This window comes from Tiliqua scincoides, chromosome 7 (assembly GCF_035046505.1).
Source record: "Tiliqua scincoides isolate rTilSci1 chromosome 7, rTilSci1.hap2, whole genome shotgun sequence".
Classification (NCBI taxonomy): domain Eukaryota; kingdom Metazoa; phylum Chordata; class Lepidosauria; order Squamata; family Scincidae; genus Tiliqua; species Tiliqua scincoides.
The window spans coordinates 7,016,933-7,026,678 of record NC_089827.1 but is presented as its reverse complement, the minus strand read 5'-3'; positions in this window follow the sequence as shown (position 1 = coordinate 7,026,678).

The window sequence follows — 9,746 nt, the reverse complement described above, 5'->3', positions numbered from 1 at the left end:
GTATCTTCTCCTTTCGCCCTGAAATTGCTTACCTGGAATTTCTAGGGCTTGGCAAACGCTTTCATTTATCCTGTACATTAGGATTGCCCTGTAAAACCGCCAGTCTTGAGGTACTGTGTAGAGGCGGCTGGGTGCCAGGAATAAGGTGCGTCCCCTCGTCAGCCTTCCTGCAAATGATTGAAATGACCCGTTTCATCTTTGCTAATTATATAGATGCATTTAGTCTGATGACTAGAAGTCTGCAGCCAAAGCAGTGGCTGGTTAGCTCAAATGAGAAACCTGTGATACTATACTGGGATACCCCCTAAATGCTTTTCTGCCTTTGATGTCCCCATAGAGTTATCAAGTCACATTGCTGCAGTGAGAGGGGAAGTTGTAACTGGCAAAATGCAGCTCCCCTTCCTGTGAAAGCTTGTGGGGCCTTCAGCCAATTGGCTGGTTTAGCCAGAGGTGCTTGGAGGGCTTGTTTCAAGGGCAGCCACCTCCCTTCCATCAGTTGAGCCTGGGTGAGCGCATGACTCAACCCCCTCCACCATTAGCATGGTCTGAGATTAGCTACTTGCCATTCTAGGGCTAGGTAGGATTTTTTTGTTTTTGCACCACTCCGGATTGGCCTTGGAAAGGAATTTTCTTGCCTACTCCAGTCTGCTCTGAAGGTGAATGTTAGCCAGGATGGCCATGACTGGCAGGTATAGTGTGGCTCAAGGAGTCGGAATAGGGATCCAGTGTCTCCCTTCTCTTCCTGTTGCCTCCTCTTCCCACTATTGATTTTTTTTTTTTAAAGCAGATGAGGAAAACAGAACTGCATGGGGAATAAAGAGTAGTAGCCTAGAGTGTCTCCTTGGAGACGTTCTAGGCCACCACTCTTTCTACCCAGACAGTTCTACTTCCTTTTCATGCTTTTCAAATTAGTGGGAGGAAGTGGCAGAGGCAGTGGTAGGTGAGGGGCCAGGTGGGCTGGAGAGAAGCCAAGGCAACTGACAAGAGTGCCTCCACCCCATGCCAATCTGGCACCTAGGGCAGCCACATTACCCAGCCATATTAGCCAGCCACCTCTGCCCTTCCTTCAATCCCATGGTGCTGCCATTCTTAAATGGTTGGCAACCTTCAGTTTTGAAAAACTATGGTATAAGCCTACAGCACCCGGTATTCCCAGGCGGTCTCCCATCCAAGTACTAACCAGGTCTGACCCTGCTTAGCTTCCAAATCAGACGAGATTGGGCATGTGCAGGGTAACAGTTGCTGCCATTCTTAAATTAGCGTTTCCTTTGGCAGTTCTATAATACTGTAAAAATTTGCTTTCCACTCATTCGCTTGCACTCTCCACCACTAGGCACTCTGTTCTCAAGGCTATTTTCCTTGGTTTGTTTTGCTGATTACCTTTTGTTCATGACCCACCTACACAGTGGGTCACCTCTTGATTCATTGCATGGATTCCTTAGACTCGGCACCCAGAGACTCCATTTTGCAGGTCTCTTTGCCACCTCCATTGTTTGGCGAATCACCTGACCGCGGACCCACTTTGCCTCTTCTGCTGCTGATAAAGGGAAGACAGGTGTCCTCTTCAACAGTGTACTCTCTGGTGAAGGTGAAAGTGGCATTTCAACTCATCTGAATTCATGGAAACAAAGGGAAGCTCTTGGGTTGCATCTCAGGTTCTTTCCTCCCCCTTCCTCTGAGTGGTAATTAGGGAGTCTAAAATAACAGCAAGGGGGCTTCACAAAGAAGTTTGCCAAATGGCGTCCTTGACCTTCCCATTGATGCAGCTGGTCTTCAAGATGGAAAGGAAGGGCCTTGCTTAAGCAGTACTCCAGACCCAAGGGACCACAATTCTATACTGGATAGTCAAGGAGGTCTCATTTTTAAGCTGACATTTTCAGTTTCTAATGTTTTATGGCCAAAAATAGTCTTAATTTAGAATAGAAATGGGCGAAATGAGTAATGTAATGATGTTGACTCTTTCTAAGATTGCCATTATGGTTTGGACACCTTTTTTAAAGGCTTATGTCTTGATGTTTCTGCCATGCCTGAGCTTGGTCAGAACCATTTTCGGCTCTCTGTCCATCAAGCTACCACCTGGTCCTTTCTCTCTTTATTAGTACTTCCCCAGAGCTTTTCCTGGACCAGTTTAAGCCCACTGTTATCAGTGAAATGTTCAGTGGTATATGGCCTGCTGTCCTTTTCCTGGATCCCGTCCTCCACAATTACTTTGAAGATCTTCCAGCGCAATCCAAACCAGATGTTATGCTGGCACAACGGTCCCTCCACTGGCTGAAGGTGTCGTAACTGTACTTTAAAGGATGTTGTGATATCCAGAGAGTGCTGGCCGGGAGGCCTCCCTGACACTGCATCCAGAAGATCGGCCACCAGTGGAGATAAGGGAAGCGTCAGGTGGCCAAGGGGCAGTAGGAGGGTAAAACAAAGACCGAGAGGGGGCATTTCTGGATGGGGGAGGGTATAATGTGGGTGGATCAGGCTAGGGAGGGGGCGGGTTTGGTGGAGCAGGCCTCCACCATATGCTATCCTTCCACCCAGACCTGAATGCCCTACACAGAGCTGCTCAGATTTGCACCAGCTAGAAAGCTGGCACAGATCCGAGTAGCTCCATTGGGCAGGCTGCGGTGTTACTTGTGGTAAGGGGAAAATATCTGAGCTGAGCTGGATACAGTGGAGTCCATTCAGCCCCACTGTATCAGCACAGCTTAGGATTGGGCTGCCCATTAGATCGTAAGTCCAGTAAAATAAAAATAAAGTCCTAGAACAGTGTTTCTCAACCAGTGGTATGAGTACTACCAGTGGTACATGAGGTGCTGTCTGGTGGTACTCACTGAATTCTTGGACACCTGCTCAACAAACAGCAATGGGAGGCTTAGCTCAGTGGGCAGAGCTCCAAAGCATGCTTTTCCATGCTCAAAAAGGCCCTTCTGCTCACCCTAAGTCTCTTACTGGTGTTTGTCACATTGACTCTGACCTTCCAATGTTATCGCCAGTTACTTCTGGTGGTACTTATAGGTGGGCCATGTGAAGTAGTAGAGTGGAGGACAAGTATTGAGAAACACTGTCTTAGAATTAAAAGGGATTCTGCTTTTGTTCATTCTCATGCTAAACTTCTCCTAGGGCAGTGATTTTCAACCTTTTTCACCTCATGGCACACTGGCAAGGCATTAAAATGGTCTCTAGTGGGAGACAGACAGATGTCAGTTCAGATGAGGAACTTGGGACTGATGAATGCGGGTAGCTCCAATCTCTAAGGTTTGCCAGTCTGAACGGTGTCTGATTCTCTCCCAACACCATCAAATGCTATTTCACGAAAGCAGGCAACAAATATTTTATTTTGAAAGTCTAATTACTGGAGAAGGTTTTTGGAGAGTGATTAATTGGCCCAAATCCTTTCTTGGAGTTCTCTGGAGGAACCTTAATGAAATAACCATTTCAGAGACGACAGACATTCTTTTCCTTTTTTGGCTTGCCCGAGGTGGTTGAAACGGAACAGCATTGCCAGAAAAAATACATCATGAAAGTGAGGTGTGCTGTTGCGCACCCTCTCCTTCTGTGGCGGTAGACAGCCTAGAAACGTCCTCTCATCCAGGCATCAAGACAGACAAAGATGAGCAGTATAAGGTTACTTAAATGAGAGCTTGTCAGAAGAGATCATGCAGTCCGGCTGCCTGTAGAGGGCTCTCAAAGTTCTTCTCTGGGATTCTTAATCCACTTTCACAGAATGCAGCTGGAGGTTTTCTAAGGTCACAGAGGTCTTTCTCCAAAGGGCTCAACAAAGATCCTTCAGAATAAATGTTCATTGCTTCCCCCTCCCTACTCCTTCCTAAGACCTTGCAATCTCTTTACAGTATCTCTATACAGTATCTCCAACTGCATCTGTCTCCCATTTTATGTATGTGTTTATTTTTTGGTGTGCTATCTTTAGAACCAGATTTTCGAAACCCCCATTGGCATACACACCGAGCGAGTGAGCGACAGAGAGGGAGCGCACTGATTCTCACAATTGAACTGAAATGTGTCAATGCATTCACTATGCATGTTTTATTGCGTTTGCAGGCTTAGGGAAACAATGCAGATGGCACCAGCCTGGTCTTGCAGTTTGGTGCCTCAGTTTGCTTGTTGTCCTTTGCAGAAACTAAAATTCTTGATACACTGCTGCTCAAGTGAAAGGCGATCCTTTCCATAGGAGGCTCTGATTTATTCCAAGGAAAGCGTCGGTTTAATCTGTGCCAGGATCCAGTCCTCTCCACCATCCTTTCCTTCTTGGCCCATTTTGTCCCTGTTCCTCTTTTGTTTCTGCCTGGGCAGGAAGATGATTTTTTTTTTTTAAAGGGGGGACTGTGGCAGAAGTTGATCTGGGATATTAAACATTTGTTTACGATTTCAGCTGTTGAACTAGAGTTTGGTGGCAATTAAACAAAAAAAGATTATCATTACAGTGGGTGATCCTTATTCACAGGCTTGGCACACACAGATTTTACTATCTGTGTATGTTGTGCCTACAGCTGGAGGGCTTCAAAGGACCCTTGGGTATGCAGCGTGCGGTATGCAGCCTCCCACATCTCAGAAGGCCTCCTGGGTACGACCAGCAGGCACTTCTGGTTTGTGGCGGGGACTTCCAGTCACACCCAGAAGCGTCCTGAGCTTTCCAGCTGTGGATTTCGTTAACCATGGAATTTGGTATCTATGGGGTGGGGGGGGGAGCGTGTCCTAGAACAGATCCCCACGGATATGGAAGGTCCACTGTATTATTAAGAATATTTATATATTGCTTTTTAAACAGGAGGAGTTCACAAAGCGGTTTACATAGTAAAATAAGTCAATAAATGGTTCCCTATCCCCAAAGCAGTGGCATCGCTAGGGGGTGCAAGGGGTGATGCGCACAAGGGGGGGGTGACACCACTACTGGCCAAAATTTTTAAAATCTTGGTGTTTTAGAATAATACCATCATGTTATATATCATTTGGTGCATAATTTGATGCAGAATGCAATGAAACAAACCGTGTTGAAATATCTCTATTCTATCAAGAGTTGCAGCCGAAAGAAACCCCAATGGGGTGGGGGAATGGTGCATCACAACACCCACTGCCCAGGGCACTGCCTAGCCCACTGCATGGGGGTGACGGCCTTCATGGGGGTGACTTCTACTTTGGGGGCTTCTAAAAGGCCTACTTTAGGGGCTCCCCTACTTCATGGGGGCTTCTAAAAGGCCTTCTACTTTGATTGTATGTGCAACCTCCTGATTTTAGAAAGAGGTGATGCGAGAATGCCAGATGCAAGGGAGGGCACCAGGATGCAGGTCTCTTGCTCCCTGGGGCATTTGGTGGGCCGCTGTGAGATACAGGAAGCTGGGCTAGATGGGCCTATGGCCCGATCCAGTGGGGCTGTTCTTATGTTCTTAACTACAATTCCCAGGAAGCCTTGCAGGTCTCTTGTTATCTGGTGTGCTCCCTGGGGCATTTGGTGGGCCGCTGTGAGGTACAGGAAGCTGGACTAGATGGGCCTGTGGCCTGATCCAGTGGGGCTGTTCTGATGTTCTTAACTACAATTCCCAGGAAGCCTTGCAGGTCTCTTGTTATCTGGTGTGCTCCCTGGGGCATTTGGTGGGCCTCTGTGAGATACAGGAAGCTGGGCTAGATGGGCCTATGGCCTGATCCAGTGGGGCTGTCCTTATGTACCAGGTGACACATACCCTAGTGATGCCACAATCTAAAAAAATACAGGAGAGACAACAGCCCCTAGAAAAGACACTGGTTGGCAACCTTCAGTCTTGAAAGACTATGATATAAGCCTACAGCACCCGGTATTCCCAGACGGTCTCCCATCCAAGTACTAACCAGGCCTGACCCTGCTTAGCTTCCAAGATCAGACAAGATCAGGGTAACAGTTGCTGTGCTGGGGTGAAGCGGGGCAGTTACTCTCCCCCTGCTAATTATAGGAGGACACCATTTTGAAAGGTGCCTGTTTGTCCAGTTAGCAAGGGTTGTATCGTGTACATTTTTGATGCCTAAGTTGCCATGCACCCCAAGCCTCCAGGAGGAGATGAGCTATATATTCATGACTTAGTGGAGATGCATGGACGCGCCAATTTTGCATAATTGGGAAAACTGGTCAACTGAGGTGAGGGTAATGAGTGCCCCACTGCGCTTGGTGCTCTCGCGGTTGATGAGGAGGCCCTGTTTTCTCTTCCCCGCCCCAGCTCCGCTCAGGGTGACTCATTGTGCCAAAGGTTGAGAAGATTTGATTATCCTCACTTTAAAGCGCATCGTATTATAGGGAGATAATTGGGGCAAGCGGCGAAAGGACGACCGGACCCCATAGATGGCTTAATGGAAAATGCTTGTGTGGAAATGGCTCCCCTCACTAATAAAGGTTGAATCTACGCAGATGGACCGAGAGTGCGCACTGAATGGCATTCACGCACTTATACATCCAGTGTGGCTGCTCACCCCTTAGCCTTGGAAGCTAATCACGTATTCTAATTACTAGTAACCATGGTTTCCTCTTCAAAATAATGACCTGGACTAGAGGAAGGAAAATGCCCTCTCCCCTTTTGAAAACAGCCTGTGTTTGAGGCCCCCTGTGCGCAGCTGGGATTAGTGGCAAGCAGAGAGGCCCTGTCCATTAAGGAATAGCAATAGAATATTAACACCTCTTTGACAAGGTTCCTGTTTGTCCTTTTGGGGGGATCATTTGGAAGGACAACACTACCGCCTGCTTCCTTTTCTCCTTCCGTCTCTTGCAGAAGGTTGTTTCCCACAAGGCTTGTTGATGCTCTGCTACGGGGACCCCGGGGTTCCCTTTGTTTGCTTATTCATGGAGTCCGGAAAAGCTTCTTTGTTGCTCGCAAACGCTTCTGACTTCCGTTTCCTCTCTGCATAAATGATTAGCGGCTGAGATTTTCTTTGCAAGAAGAAAAACGCTGCGCTTTGTCAATGGCGCTGTGAACTGATGTCATTCAATTATGCACCTGTATGGACATTCTCGGAAGTCATAGCAGCTTCCCCCCCTTTCTGTAAAGCCCTATAGAAAACTAGCAGAATAAGGCTTTTTTCTGCCCTTTTATAGATACACCACTGAACTTCAGAGATGAACTCTACTCCTAAGGACCAGACTAGATGCTACATTGACTGTGCTAACTGGGCTCTTTTTTCTTTTTAAAGCAGCTGAAAGAAGTGGGGGGGGGGGAGGCTTGCAAAATGTTGTAAAATTTGATGTTTGGAAAAATTGACATGTTGGCACATAGGCCAAGGGTTCCCAAAGTGAGTGTCGTGATGCCTTCGGCAGTTGCGATATACTCAGAGGGGTGCCGCGGTATGTTCCTGGTGGCCCCTCCTATATTTTCTCCCGGGTACAACCATCTTGGATCTCATGAAAGATTCAAGATGGTGGTGCCCAAATCTAGTGAGATCTGGGTGTTGTCACCTTGGATCCCGCAAGATTTTGTGAGAGCCAAGATGTCGGCACCCAAACCTCGCAAGATATGGAAGCCACCCCCCTGTACCTCATGAAACCTTGCAAGATTTGAGTGCTGCCATCTTGGACCTGGTGAGATCTCGCAAGATGCAAGATGGTGGCACCTGGCCGTTCCAGGAATAAGAGGCTGCAGGGACATCAAGACCCAATGAAAGTTTGGGAACCAATGACTCAGGCCTTGCTGTTGTCCCCACCCTGATAACAGTTGTGTGCCTACCATAGGGTGAGATGGGGGAAAAGCCCCAGGTGCTGGCCACTGGGACCACACGGAAGACTCTCTGAGGCTCCCAACGGGGGAGGAAACTGTGCTTATGGTTTGACGGAAGCACCGTTTATAGCACCGGGGAACTTCACAGAGGTTTCTCCGGCATGGGCTGCAGTTGCACAAGGCTCCATGAGCCTCTGGTGAGTGGGAGGGGGGGTGGATATCTGCGCAGGGGGCAGCGATAGCCTGCGGGAGGCACCATTCTGGAGCTTTGCCCCAGGTGCAGTGCTGCAGAGGTCCGCGGCTGCCTGATAACACACCCCACTCACACTCTGTGAACTATTTTCAGTCCCAAAGAATATCCATAGGCTTTCTATTATAGAACACTTATAAGCAGGACATGGAGGGACATGATTGATAGAAACTGCAGCCCGTGAGAAAGGTCAAAGCTTTCAATGTCTGCGGAGAGACAAAACTCACCTCTAAAATTTGATCCAGAAAGGGAAGAACTCGCCCACTTTGTGGTTAGAAATTTAAAAAGCCCTACTCTTGAGTAAAATGTGAGCACCAGGGACATCAGCAGGAAGAGCTGAGACTTTTCCAAAACTGACTCTGGAGGTAAGACTGTTTGAGCCAGCAGAGGCCCTCTGCAGCAAGCCTACTTGCACTAATCACATCGAGGAATGTAAAACAAAGAACAATCAGTTATTCCAGGGTACAGATTTATGGACATTGTTATGCACAGAGTAAAAAGGGACAACCGGCAATCTTTTAAAGCAATTATACGTTGCTGTTCCAGCTCCAAACTATTGAATAATCCATAAACCAGCCCCGCCATCCTAACAAAAGGCATCTTTGTCATAAATGTTTTGAGACGGCTTGGGCTACTTATGCATATACATTAGCTTGGGAAGAGAAACCTAAGCATTTTCGAGATGGCTTCCATTAAGGAGTCTGGATTTAATTAGCCAACACAATCATTTGTTAAATATGACTGTTGGTGACTGCCGGCACTTTACATGACCTCAGCATGGCCCAAAATTAGGCTGCATAAGTGACCCCAAATGGATATCAAGGTGATCTTGCCTTCTTCTGGCATCGTATCCTATGAATACGGACCTGGCTGACGGACTGACGGTTTGCTACATTTCCTAATTTAGGAGGAATACCGCTGAAGTACGGCGTCATTTGTAGTCACAACTTGTACTTCTTGCAGATGAACATTTTTGGACCTGGCAATTTGTACAGCGTCCCCAGTGTCTCAGTCCCACTGGCTGTCCCACAGCTCAATCCTGTCCTCTCCCACTGGTGCAGCCATGCCAAAAAGGTGTGCACTGCATCCAGCAGGAAGGGCTGATTGGTAGGCTTTGGAGGGGAAAGCGGATTTAAATCCTCTTACCCCTCTGTAAGCCTCTTGCTCTGCAATGGGTGTCCTCGGACCATGTCTGAGGAGAGAAAGAGGGTGAGGAGGCTGCAAAAAGTGAGATAGGGTCTGCACAAACCATCACCACGTGATTCACCCCTTGCAGCCTCTCCGCCCTTACTTCTCCCCCATTTTTGCCCAGTTTTGCCCCCTTACTGCCACTCCCCACTCTATTTCTTCTCCTACATGTCCTTGTCACTGCCTTATGAGCCTTACTTGCTTTAGTGGGCATGACAAGGTCTGGTGATGCCTGGGGAGCTCCCAAAATGATCGCTAACAGATCGCTGACAGTACTCTGTTCCACTGTTACAAACTGCTACAGATGGCAGCCAGGCAGGTTAAAAGTCGTGATGGTTGTGTGCAGCCTCCTGATTTTAGAAGTAGGCTATCTCAGAATGCCAGATGCAAGAGAGGGCACCAGGTTGCAGGTCTCTTGTTATCAGGTGTGCTCCCTGGGGCATTTGGTGGGCCGCTGTGAGATACAGGAAGCTGGACTAGATGGGCCTATGGCCTGATCCAGTTGGGCTGTTCTTATGTTCTTAACTACAATTCCCAGGAAGCCTTGCAGGCCTCTTGTTATCTGGTGTGCTCCCTGGGGCATCTGGTGGGCCACTGTGAGTTGCAGGAAGCTGGACTAGATG